This window comes from Oryx dammah, unplaced genomic scaffold (assembly GCF_014754425.2).
Source record: "Oryx dammah isolate SB20612 unplaced genomic scaffold, SCBI_Odam_1.1 HiC_scaffold_4, whole genome shotgun sequence".
Lineage (NCBI taxonomy): Eukaryota > Metazoa > Chordata > Mammalia > Artiodactyla > Bovidae > Oryx > Oryx dammah.
This window is the reverse complement of record NW_024070188.1, coordinates 15973436-15986728: the sequence shown is the minus strand read 5'-3', so window position 1 is coordinate 15986728 and position 13293 is coordinate 15973436.

The window sequence follows — 13293 nt, the reverse complement described above, 5'->3', positions numbered from 1 at the left end:
CTATTAGAGTTCACATCAGATCCTTCTTCTGCCTCTCCCATTATCTCCATTCTAAAAATTCTTGGGTGAAACAAACACCTGCAGAAAATTTTTATTAACTTTCCTCAGAAAGTAATTTATTTCTTAATAATATAGCAGAGAATAATTTCTCTGATATGAACCCATAGATAACATTTTTTTTTTATTTCTAGAAGCTAAAATAATTACAAAAATAAAACCCAGGGGGTCAATAAATCTTGCAGTCTGTTGCTGAACTGAGCAGATTGCACTGAATATCTCTTCATGAAGAGTGCTTCTTGTTTATAATTCACTGATGAACTTTGCAAAAGAAAAGCAAAGCCCAGTGCTATGCTGCACATAGTCATATCCAGCTCTTTGTGACTCCATGGCTTGTAGCCCACCATGCTCCTCTGTCCATGGGGATTCTCCTGGTAAAAATACTGGAGTGGACTGCCATGCCCTCCTCCAGGGGATCTTAACAACCAAGGGACTGAACCCAGATGTCCTGGACTGCAGGCAGATTCTTTACAGTCTGAGCCACCAGCAAGGCCCAGAGGATCCTAATTTAAACTGTGGAAGCAAAGAATAGCTGACCTGCTGGGCTAAGGTGGAGGTGAAGTGGGACCAGTTCCTTGGAACTGGTTAAAAGTCTTGTTCTTTAGTCTTATTTCAATAAAAACAAAGACTAGGAGTTTCTATAGATAATAACAACAAGAGCACTTTGGTTATATCAGGGGTAAAAATAGGACTTAAAATATTTGAACCCAGACTCTGCTATTTTCTAGTTCTATGACTAAGTTCATAATCAATCTGAATGCTAGTTTTTCCATCTTTAGAATTAGCATAAAACTGCTCTACAGACATAAACTGTATAAATACAGCTTAAAAAAACTTTAGAAGCTATAACTGTGATTGATATAGAAATACCAAGGGCCTACTGTGCTCTGTGCCCGTGGACAAACCTGTGAAACATGCTGCCAGGAGGGTGTGTGAGCAATTTGCTATGTGGCTCAGCTTCCTTCATTTGAGAATGGATGGACTTGAAAAATGGTTTTAAGGAGGCTTATGTAGCCAGGTTGGGCTTATTTCAGAAGTTCAACCAGGGGAGGGAAGGGAAGAATGAGGCGTTCTCCAGCCCTAACATCTGGTTCTGCGTCTTGTTTGCTCATTTGTCTCAATTAGAAAGCAGAGGGTATCTGCTGCTCAGTGCCCCAGATAAGAAGGGAAAGCATGACTAGATTCATTTTTGTTGGGCATTTGGGGCACTAGCGAGGAAATAAAATTTCTTATCAGGGAGGAGAAGCAGAAAAAGAACTTGACTATGGGCAGTGATGGGTTAGGGTTGGGAATTTTCGCTGGGGCTCCAGCTTGAAATCTTTCCTGGGTGGCTCAGCAGCAAAGAATCTGCCTGCCGCTGCAGCAGATGCAAGTTCAATCCCTGGATCAGGAAGATCCCCTGGAGAAGGAAATGGCAACCTGCTCCAGTATTCTTGCCTGGGAAATCCCATGGATGGAGGAGCCTGGCAGGCTATAGTCCGCAGGGTCACAGAGAGTCAGACAGCAATTTAACAACAAACAACAAGTTTTAAAAGCAGTCAAAGAGTGAGGCTTTACTAGTAGAGGGCTGAGGAACAAATTTGTATAATTCTGGTTATTATTTAAGGTTATTTTAATCACTGCGGATGGTGGTTGCAGCCATGAAATTAAAAGACACTCCTTGGAAGGAAAGTTATGACCAACCTTGATAGCATATTCAAAAGCAGAGACATTACTTTGCCAACAAAGGTCCGTCTAGTCAAGGCTATGGTTTTTCCAGTGGTCATGTATGGATGTGAGAGTTGGACTGTGAAGAAAGCTGAGCACCGAAGAATTGATGCTTTTGAACCGTGGTGTTGGAGAAGACTCTTGAGAGTCCCTTGGACTGCAAGGAGATCCAACCAGTCCATCCTAAAGGAGATCAGTCCTGGGTGTTCTTTGGAAGGAATGATGCTAAAGCTGAAACTCCAATACTTTGGCCACCTCATGCGAAGAGTTGACTCATTGGAAAAGACTCTGATGCTGGGAGGGATTGGAGGCAAGAGGAGAAGGGGACGACAGAGGATGAGATGGCTGGATGGCATCACCGACTTGATGGACATGAATCTGAGTGAACTCCGGGAGTTGATGGACAGGGAGGCCTGGGGTGCTGCGATTCATGGGGTCGCAAAGAGTCGGATATGACTGAGTGACTGAACTGAGCTGAACTGAGTAGAAAATAAGAAGCATTGTTGGAAAATGCTTCAGACTAGCATCTTTTTCCTGTTCTGAATCTTTTGTTCCTGGTGTAGAAATGCATTCCTTTGGGACTTGGCAGGGAGAAAGTGATCTTTGTGATCTTTGTCAAACACTCCCCTGAAATATAATTTATGTTTATATTTCTGTATATCCATATATACATATATCCCTTTAATAAGTGACATCTTTGATAGCTCAATCTCATCTCCTTCTTCCCTAATCTATACTACTGCTAAATTCTGTACTTTTACGCATGGAGGCATACTTACCTCCATCTCCTCATGGCCGTGACCATGAACGCTGACTCTTACAAAAGTTGGTTGTTCCTATACATTATAACCTGATCTTCTTAAAGTGCTTCTAAAAATCTTTTCATAGCTTCCCAATACCTACAAATTTGGATACCTACTCTTGAGGCCTTCGTTAGCGGCCATCTCCTTCTATTCTCAGCCTACCTAGTTTTAGGAGCTCAGTAAATATCAGTTTCTTTTTACTCTTTCCCTGGAGTTATACAGTTGACCCTTGAACAACATAGGTCCATGTACATATGAATTTTTTGTCAATAGATACAGTTCTTTTCTATTTTACAGATCTTTAAATTAACCAAGTGTGGGAAAATTTTGTGTTTGATGATAGATCATATGTGGAATCAAAAGAAGTAGGATTTGAGTCCTGATTCTAACCAAATCATTTCAACTTCCTGCCCTCAGCTGAGTCATTTATCAGTTCCTTTGTTTTTTTTCTTTAATATAAATTTATTTATTTTAATTGGAGGCTAATTACTTTACAATATTGTATTGGTTTTGCCATACATTGACATGAATCTGCCATGGGTGTACATGTGTTCCCCATCCTGAACCCCCCTCCCACCTCCCTCCCCATCCCATCCCTCTAGGTCATCCCAGTGCACCAGCCCCAAGCATCCTGTATCAGGCGTCGAACCTGGACTGGCGATTTGTTTCACATATGGTAATATACGTGTTTCAATGCCATTCTCCCATATCATCCCACCCTTGCCCTCTCCCAGAGTCCAAAAGACTGTTCTATATATCTGTGTCTCTTTTGCTGTCTCACATACAGGGTCATCGTTACCATCTTTCTAAATTCCATATATATGAGTTAGTATACTGTATTGGTGTTTTTCTTTCTGGCTTACTTCACTCTGCATAATAGGCTCCAGTTTCACCCACCTCATTAGAACTGATTCAAATGTATTCCTTTTAATGGCTGAGTAATACTCCATTGTGTATATGTACCACAACTTTCTTATCGATTCATCTGCTGATGGACATCTAGGTTGCTTCCATGTCCTGGCTATTATAAACAGTGCTGCGATGAACATTGGGGTACATGTGTCTCTTTCAATTCTGGTTTCCTTGGTGTGTATGCCCAGCAGTGGGATCGCTGGGTCATAAGGCAATTCTATTTGCAATTTTTTAAGGAATCTCCAGACTGTTCTCTATAGTGGTTGTACTAGTTTGCATTCCCACCAACAGTGTAAGAGGGTTCCCTTTTCTCCACACCCTCTCCAGCATTTATTGCTTGTAGACTTTTGGATCACAGCCATTCTGACTGCCGTGAGATGGTACCTCATTGTGGTTTTGATTTGCATTTCTCTGATAATGACTGATGTTGAGCATGTTTTCATGTGTTTGTTAGCCATCTGTACATCTTCTTTGGAGAAATGTCTATTTAGTTCTTTGGCCCATTTTTTGATTGGGTCGTTTATTTTTCTGGAATTGAGCTGCAGGAGTTGCTTGTATATTTTTGAGATTAATTCTTTGTCAGTTGCTTCGTTTGCTATTATTTTCTCATTCTGAAGGCTGTCTTTTCACATTGTTTATAGTTTTCTTTGTTGTGCAAAACCTTTTAATTTTAATTAGGTCCCATTTGTTTATTTTTGCTTTTATTTCCAATATTCTGGGAGGTGGGTCATAGAGGATCCTGCTGTGATTTATGTCAGAGAGTGTTTGTTTCTGAGGCAGAGATAGAAGTTTGAAGATTTTCAACCCCATGATGGTCAGTGCCCTTAACCTTGTTATTATTCAAGGGCCAACTGTACATTCTTGAGAACCTATTGTAACATCCTTGCTTGTGTTCTCCACCACATCTAGGATGGAGTAAGCCTTCTGAGGATGTATGTTTAATTGCATTAATAGAATTTAGCACAGGGCAAGGCACAGCATCTGTGCTTAGTAAACTTACAGTTTTTCATTGTTTCTAGGACAAATCTTAATATTAAATAACAGTGAAGACCTTTAGGAAATGAGCCAGCCTGTAGCATTAACATAAGCAAGGCATGTGGAGAAAATAAATTACACCAGGTTCTCTAAGCAGCTTTTTAGTAAACTGAAGGGAGGTCACCATGGACTGGTTAAGGGGTTATAACTAGAGGAGGCAGGAGAAACAGAAAGGAACAATCAAAACAGCAAATTTAACAGTAACTGAAGAATAGATTGAGTAGGAGAAAGACTTGCAGCTTGAAACAGATTGCTCTGGGATTTCTGGTGGAAGACGCAGCTGGGGCACATCACAGCTGTTGGATTAAGAGGAGATAAAGAATACTTTCACCACTACCGTCAGTCACTGCAGGGCTACCTGGTGGAACTACCATTTTTGTTGTTGCTGTTGCAATGCCACTAGGCTGTCTCCAAGACAGAACCTGTTGTGCACTACAAGACAAACAAAAATAACTTCTAACATTCAGAAGCTTGCTTTCAGTCCCTCGATCCTCATTCAAGTTGACTAGTGTCTTGGTCCTGGCTTCTCTCACTGAAATACCATAGACTAGGTGGCTTGGACAACAATCATTTATATCTCCCAGTTCCGAAGGCTGGAAGTCCAAGACCAACAAGAAGATCTGGTATCTGGTGAAAGCTGACTTCCTGGCTTACAGACAGCTGCCTTCTTGCTGTGTGCTCACATGGCCAAGACAGAGATGTCTTTCTCCTGTCTCTCCTTATAAAGGTACTAATCCCACTCATGAGGGCTTCCCCCTTATGACCTACTTACTTCCTAAAGGACCCATCTCCAAACACCATCACCTTGGGGATTAGGTTTCAACAAATGAATTTGGGGGGAACTTAGACATTTAGTCCATCGCACTGTGACAAGCACAGGCTTTTGCAAAAACTGTTGATGAGCTAAATCTTTATTAGATGGGTTAGTCTGTGAACTAAGGAAACGGAGGGAAAAAGGATCATAGCGTCAGAGACCATGGTTACTTGTGAATGTATGCAGGAAGCTTGTCTGGAGTAGGCGGCATTCCCAAGGGAGTCCAGCAGGGTGCGCTAAGAGGCCAGGGGAAGGGAACACACTAGGGACCTGCAACCTCACATTCGCTGAGTGAAAGGTAGACTTAATATTAAGGTTATACTGACATTCATTGCAGATTTATCTGGATGAGGGCAGGAGAATATTGGGATAGAAAAAGAGAGAGGTAGCAAGTAGGTCAAACAGCATAGATGCAAGGATTTCTGGAATATTATCAAATAATGCACTTTAAACACTAAGCCTTTGTGCCTAGATTTAAAAATACCCTGTAAGAATTTGCAGACTTTGTCTCTAAAACAAACTACAGTAATTTTATTCTTTGCATATGAGCCTGGTGCACATTAGGCAAGATGCTATCCCAAGCTCGTGGAAATATCTGTGCTTCTGCTTTTTTTTTTCATCATGTACATGAAAGCATATGAGGATAGTATGTCAAAAGTGACACCATCAATCTTTCTTCCTGGGATTGGTTATGACCAAAAGGGGCTCTAATAGTGTTGTCTTTGGCAGTGAATAAATATAGTTATTTTCTAAATGCAGAGCAAGCAGCCTCAAGAGTTACTAATAGACAGACCAATGTATTAACTGGAACTCCTTCCCTGTTTCTCTGTCTACTGAATGTCATGGCTGAGAAATATATAGCCTCCTCTTTTGGCTTGGGGGAATATTCCCAGGGGACCATTAACCTTACTTTGTCCGTGGCTCCAGAAGATATAACCAGTTTAAACTGCTCCGTTAGCAGCTTAATCTGCTCTACACTGGGAAAGCAAGGCTATATGAGGAAGGGTGTCTTGCTTGGGTTGAAAATCCAAACACTAAATATGCTAAAAACATCTATGTCAGGGATGTATTATACAGAGCTCTATGTCTTGATAGTCACATGTTCATTATGTCTAAAGTAGTTTTCACTTCTAAAGACAGAGTTAAAAGCTATACAATACAACTCAACACAGTGGGAAGAAATGAGAGCTTAAACAGTGTTGAAATGTGGAGTTTGAGGGCTTAGAGATCACAATCCATACTTAGATTATGCCTATAAATTATTAAGCAGGGTCAGGGCTTGAGAGGACAAAGTGAGGTCAGTCTGAGCTCAGAGTGTTCTTTATCAGAGCTTCGCTTCACCAAGAAACGAGAAGAAACATCAGAAGGGACTATGATCCCAGCACTTTCCGCTCTTTCTTCACTGAGGAGAAATGTGATGTTCATCACATTCTGACCAATTACATATTCAGGTCTGTGGATACATCTGAATGTGTTCCATTAATTTATCTGCCTAATCCTCTGCTGACACCACATTTTTAACTATCCACTGTTTAGTTCAACTTGTTTATTTTCTATGTTTTAAACATTTATACAACACCATGTGCAAAATGGTTTTAAATGACTTTTAACTATTAAATCATTTCATCTTCAAGTAATCGAGTGGCATAAATTCTAGCTCCTTCAGTCCATATTCAGTGGAAATGTTAGTCCTCCCGCCACCACACCCATCCTCCCCAAAGATGTCTGGAATTTCAAAAGATTTCTTTTAATTTCAAAAGTTTAATATCTCATGGTAACTTTGGGGTTCAATTTTACGTTTCCTGCCAACTCTTACTTTCAATAGTGTTTCCCTTCACAGAGGTGTTTTCTGCTCTCTACCTGTGCCTAGTAAACTAAGAAAAACAACCTTTTTTTTTGTCTTGACGTCCCTAAATCACTCCTATTCCCACAAGGCTTTTTATGTAACAGTCAATGTTACAGAATGTTTTGCAAAATAGATAGCTATGATTCTATCTCAGTGTCGACATGTCCTTCAGTTCATTATCAAGGATATGTTATTGTCTATTTCATTTTCCATGTCGCTTTCTCTGTTTCGTATATATATTGAATAGAGATGATTCTTTTGCTTTTCTCTTTCCTCGTTTCCTTCTATGTCTCCACCATACCAACACTTATTCACTTCTTCTTACTTTTGGTCTGTATTCTACCCTACTCAGAGTAATAAGCATAGAATATTAGCTTTTACGTCCAAACTGTCCTATTAAGGTGACTGCTGAAAGAATAACATGGGCATGTCCTCTGGATTGAAATTATGCTAAGTCAGGGACAGAAAGAGCTGCAGTGAATTGTAGCCTTCAATGATAATTGACCCTTTTTCCTCCTCATAATTAAAATATTGCTTGTTAGTTTATGTTTACTAAACATAAGCTCTTAGGCTGTTACAACTGGAAGAGCTTTTGATGATATCATACAGTTGTAGTTCTCTTTTATAAACCAATAATTCCCAACTTGGCTGCATACCAAAACCACCTGGGAACCTTAAACATTACTGATGCCTGAGTATACCCTCAGCTATTCAGATTGCATTAATCTGGGTATTATTTAGCTATCAGATTTAAGTTCTCATAAGGTTCTAATATGCAGCAAATTTGAGCATTACTGTGTCATAAATCCATAAAAAGATATCTGTAAAAGGCCAAATGATTAATTAGGGGCAGAGTTGGATTTCTATTCAGTTTGACATTTAAGTCCAAGTTCTATTGTTTGCTGGTAAGGAATCTTTACTCAGCAGGTAAAGAATCCGCCTGCAATGTGGGAGACCCGGGTTTGATCCCTGGGTTGGAAAGATCCCCTGGAGAAGGGAATGCCTACCTTATTCAGTATTCTGTCCTGGAGAATTCCACGGACTGCATAGTCCATGGGTTTGCAAAGGGTCAGACACGACTGAACAACTTTCTTTTCTATTGTTTGCTGTGGCACCTTGAGTGAGTTTCTTAATGTTTCTGAGTCACGGTGCATGACACTTGTTCTCTGTCTGGGTTTCAAGCTGGAAGGTGATGGGAACTGGCATGGTGGAAACCAAGGAGACATGTGTGTGTCCACGGAAGTCTTAGTGTTATTTTAGGGGTCACTTCTGACATCTTTAAAATAAATTTACTCATAAAGAAGATTATGTGCTTTCAGTCGACAAGATGAAAACAAGGGCCCTCTAAGCTAGGTGCACAAAAGAAAGAGCAGGCATTAATGAAAAGACGACAGAAAGCAGCCGTCTTCAATATTTTGAAAAGCCCTTTGTGATTGTTGTCTATGGCTGTGTAATGAATTACCAAACTCAGTGGCTTAAAACAGCACCCATTTATGAGCTCAGAGTTCTCTTGGTCAGAAATGTGGCTTGTCATTGGCTGTTTGGCTGGTTTACCTGCTCAGGGTATCTCAAAATTGAAGCCAAGATGTCAGCTAGATAGAGTTCTCATCTTCAGGCTCTTGGGGAAAATCTTCTTCCAATATCATTCTTAAACATTGGCAAAATTCAGTTCCTTTTAGCTATAAAGGAGATCTCCACTTCCATGCTGGCTATTTGCCAGGGGCTACGCTGGACTTCTCCATGTCACCTGCATCCTTAGCTACACGGCCCCCTCAGTCTTCAGGCTAGTAGTAGTATGCTGATCAAATCCTTCTTGTGCTTTGATCTTTGGCTTCTTCCTTTGCCACATGCCAAAGAAAATGCTCTGTATTTAAAAGACTCACATGATTAGATCAGGCCCATCTAACACTCTTTAAGGTTGACTGACTTGGGATCTTAATTATACCTACAAAATCCCTTCACAGCAACACCTAGATTGATGTTTGATTGAGTTACTGGGAGAAGGTGTGTGTACACAGCAGGCTAGGAATCTTGGGGCCATCTTAAAATCTTGTCTACCATATCCTAGTCAAGATTCATATTTAGTTGGAAAGCTTTTTATTCCATATTCCATGCTCAGCTGTGAGAGCAGCGTGGCAGTATTTTTTTAAAGGTTTTATGATATGCTGAATAAAGAGCAAATCTGTTTAATAAAATAAACAGCCAATCAATTCCTAAAATATAAGAAGGAATTGACCTTTTCCCTCCATAAATGTTAAAGTAAGGAATTGTTTTCTCTTCACCAAAATTTTCTCATGGATTAAAGGTACGAAGAATATTTTGGGATAAAGGAAACTACACAAAAAGTCATAAAGGGTGAAACTGAGAGGTGCTTTCCAGAAACTTGAAGTGAAGATTTTGAGCTATGGAGTGACTTGAACAGGTTTGTATTTTAGAAATATCAGCCTGAGTCCAGAGGATGAGTCTATTTGGGGGACCTTTTGGAGGCTGGAAGTTCTGTCAGGAGGTTTCCAAATGGGAAGTGCTAAGGACTGTGGCAGAAGGGAAGGAGAGAATGTTAAGGAAGGGTAATGGACAGGTTATACAGACAGATGAGAAAGAAGTGTGAGGCAAAGAGGGAAAGAGGAGAACTCTGTCGGCTGTCACTTGGCTGAATCCAGAGGGCTGTAGAGGGTGATCAGAAGTCTTGGTTGCTATGTTTTGGGGTTGGGGAAATGCAGGGAGAATCTGAATGGAGAAATGAATTAGAGCAACTGCTTTGAGGAAGAACACTTGCTTTTCCACAGGGAGAAAATACAGGAGAAGACCTTTAACTGCCCTGGTACATGGCAATAGAAAGGGGGCTTGCTTTTGGCTTCAGGCTCGGCCAGAAGGCTATACTTATTTTCAGTCACCAACATCCTTCTTCCCTTTTCTCTGCCTTCCCTCATCTGCGCACCTCAGTCATCTTTTATCTTGTGCCAAGAGGAATAATACCTGATAAAAAATGATACTTAGAGTGTTAGTGGTTACCAAGCACTATTTGATCTTCATTACAACATCGTGAGATTGTAGGGCAGATGTCCTGCCCATTTGATAAGGAAACATCTGAGATTAAATGATCGGCCCTGTATTTGGTAAGTGGTAGAGTCCTGTCCAGTGCTCAAGTCTTCTAATCAATAACATGGCACCCTTTCCACTGCATCACCCTTCAATGTACTGTTGGGTAAGGACTTTAAAGAGCATTGCACTTTATCTATACACAAGGAGCCTAGAGCAGTGGTTCTTGATCCAAGTGCTATCTTGATCCAGTTTTGAAGTTATGACTGAAAACTCTCAGTCCCCCTCTGCAGACAACTTGCTAAGCCCCCACCCCAACTACTGTACTTCTCTCATCTGGCTCTAACACCACTGGATTATAATACAATTATGAGAGAGTCCCAGATACCTAACTTCCGGGGATGACCCCTTTCTCCTTGAGCCTGAAGAATTGTTCAAAAATACTCAGTCTCAAGTAATCCCATGGAACATAGCCAACCCCACTCCGCTTGCCAAACTATATAAGCTTCCTTATACAATTCCAGTTTACACTTTAACCTTGTCCCTGGTATGACACCCTATGTGGCCCTACATGACAACCTTCTCTTATTTGATGTAGTAAGTGAAAAAGAGTTCTGCTTTTCATCTATCTGAAAACGTCCAGGAATCCAAAGAACCTGTACGCATGCCTAATAGTAGATCTAAACCACAGTTAGATCACACCTAACAGTTCTTATCTTGTGCTGTACACTGGAAACCCAAGGAGCTTTACAAACTACTGATGCATGGGTCTCACCTCAGAGATTCCAATTTAATTATCATGACGACTTGGAAGTTTAAAGTTCCCCAGATGATTCTTCATGAAACCCCAGACAAAGACTCTGCTATCGATCTAGACATTATGGGTGTAAAGAAGTTCAGGAGTCAACAAATCTCCAGAAAATCTGGTGTTTATAAAACCCCTTAGATTTTACCAGGTATTCTCTTTAACACATGGTTAAAGCCAACAATGTAAAGCTCTGAGCATGGAAATATTGAAAGAGTACTAAAGAGAATTTGGTTACAGCTCTGTAATCAGAAGTCATCTGCATCCATCAATAACAATTACAGCTGATATTTACTGTTTATTGTCAGGCACTTTAAGGGCTATATCTAGTTTATCTCATTTTGCCTTCACAGTAAAGTCATGAGGAAGTTATTATCACACTTTAATTTTTTACAAATTAAAATGCAATCATTTTACATTTTAGACATAAGAAAACTGAGGGTCAACTATTAAAATGCAGAGTCAGGATCCTAGACTGGAATATTGATCTGTTTGATTTCAAAGCCAATGCTCTTAGCCACTGAATTGTACCTATTGATAACTTTGAAACATATAATATACCAGAAGCAAGTTAAAAAGTTTATCTTGTCATTAACAGCTATTTAGGAATGCCACAAATATACCCATGTACACTTACACTTAGGCATGCACGCACACACAAACAGACGCAGGAACAGGAAGCCCTTATTTATTGGATGTATTAGTACTGCAAATTAACTTATATCTCTTGAAGACTGAGTTTACCATGGTTAACCTATGTGCGTTAAGTTGCATCCAACTCTGCTACTCTATTGGCAGCTGCCCACCAGGCTCCTCTGTCCATGGGATTCTCCAGGCAAGGATACTAAAGTGGGTTGCCATGCCCTCCTTCAAGGGATCTTCTTGACCTAGGGATCAAGCCACATCTCTTGCATATCTTGCGTTGACACGCAAGTTCTTTACCCCTATTGCCACTTGGGAAGCCCTAGTTAACCTAGTATCAGAGTTATAATGGAATTCAGTGTGATGGGATAGAAATGGACTAGCAATTTGGAAACATTAGTCAGTTGCTTCTCCCAACCTGCCTCTGTAGCACAGACCATCTCCAAGACCCTGCCTACCGTATCTCCTGTTGTAACTGGGGTCCACAGTTGTGCAATGTGTGGCATTTGCATGGAACGATCTCTAAGACTTTCTCTAGTTAAGAAGGCAATAATTTTATATTTTATTATTTGAAACAATTGTGCATCTAATTTGCTTTCTCTAGTATTTATTTACTTAATTTTTTGGTCTTCAATTAGTTATTTTATTTTTCAAATCCAATTTTATATCAAATAGTTCAATAGTAGTAAAATTATGGTAATGATAATTATGGTGATAATAGCTAAAATGTATGAAACACTAGATTCTAGGTATATGCATGAATAATATATATTAAATCATTTAATCCTCATAAGTATCTAAAAATAGAAACTAGTATTACCCCCATTTAAAAAATTTTTTGTAGGCTCTTAGTTCCCCAATCAGGGATCAAACCCACACCTCCTACATTGGAAGGGCAGAGTCTTAACCACTGGACCACTAGGGAAGTTCCTATAACCTCATTTTATAGGTGATGAACTGAGGCACAAGAGAGATACTAAATAGTTTGCTTAAGGTGGCATAGCTAGCATATAGCAGGTGACTGACTGAAACAGTCTGACTCCTGAATTTGTTCTATAAACTATTATACTGTCCCTTTCAATATTTTTTAGATGCTGTGAATGGAAGTTTTACATTGTAATTAGTAGAGATTATTTAATGACCCATTAAAAAACTGTGGAGCCCACAATAATAAAGCTGCTACCCTTCAGTGTTATTGGATTTAATAAAATTCCAGGTTTTTACCACTCTCCCCAGGTGGCACAGGTGCCCAGCCTTACGCAGGAGACTCAAGAGATGCGCATTTGATTCCCTGGGTCAGGGAATCCCCTGGCGTAGGAAATGGCAACCCACTTCAGGATCCTTGCCTGGAAAGTTCCAGGGATGGAGGAACCTGGTGGGCTTTGCAGAGTCGGACATGACTGAGCATGCACGTCACCACACACACACACACACGACTCCCATATCCTGATCTCTATTCTTTATTTATAGCCCATGAGACAGATAACCTCTGGGATATTCCTTTATGAGAAAAATATATTTACACGTCGTATTTAGAAAAAATAAAAGCATCAGTTTTTATGTTCAGGACGTTACATCTCCTTACTTTTCTCTGCCTCCTGGGAATTTAATTAAAATAATAAAATAGAGCTAT